Source organism: Bactrocera oleae, chromosome 2 (assembly GCF_042242935.1).
Source record: "Bactrocera oleae isolate idBacOlea1 chromosome 2, idBacOlea1, whole genome shotgun sequence".
Classification (NCBI taxonomy): domain Eukaryota; kingdom Metazoa; phylum Arthropoda; class Insecta; order Diptera; family Tephritidae; genus Bactrocera; species Bactrocera oleae.
The window spans coordinates 52,240,673-52,241,635 of record NC_091536.1 but is presented as its reverse complement, the minus strand read 5'-3'; positions in this window follow the sequence as shown (position 1 = coordinate 52,241,635).

Below are 963 nucleotides of genomic sequence, written 5' to 3'. Positions count from 1 at the left end.
AAGCAAAACACCAAATACCAGTCAGAATAACATCATTAAATTGGAAGAGCTATTTTATTTATATAATCATTTTAATAATATTACATAAACTACCACTATATATTTTACTATAATAAAAATACCGCTTTGAATCAAAAGGAAGAAATATATAATTTCCATTTTCAACTGACATTTTCTAACTTTTTCTTAAATTATTTATTTCTTTATTATTTATCCATTGCTTTTGTCAAATAAAGCGAAACATGTTATTAAATTATTGCATTGCCTGGCATATGCGTAAAATAAATTAATCAGTTTAGAATAGTATCCTATTAACCAGACAATTTTGATAACATAAACAAAAGGTAATATATTTTTATTTTAATAAATATGAAAAAAACTAAATTGTATCAATTTTCACACATTTCACATTTAAAATTAAAATAATATATATTTTTTGGAAGTAAAAGTGAACTAACTTCGTCGAAATGAGTTGAAAATAATTCAATAAAAATGTACTTTATTTACAGTGAAAAATTTTTAATATACTTCTTCGTTATATGCTTTTCAGAGCGTTTTCTTCTATCATTGTGTGAATCTTGATGAATTTGAATAAATAGGAGGTCCCACAAGTTTCACGCCACCTCTAATCACTGATGAATTTTATTAGCTGTTAATGTATGACAGAGGAGTGCTTATCGGTACATGCACAAAAACTTTTTGTTTGTCGACAACTAGGAACCAGGTTAAGATTTTGCTGTTTTTTTAATTTTTGATCAGAACTACATTACATTATTACTACAGCAAAAAAATAATAAATTTATTTAAATTTTTTTTGCTTTTAATATGAAAGGAGCCGACGCAAAAAGTAAAATATTTGGTATTTTCCGGAACACGATTTTTTTAATTTTGTCCTACGCACACCAGCGATATTCACACCAACGAATTCAAATTTCGAAAAATCGAACTGTTGGCACGATGTCG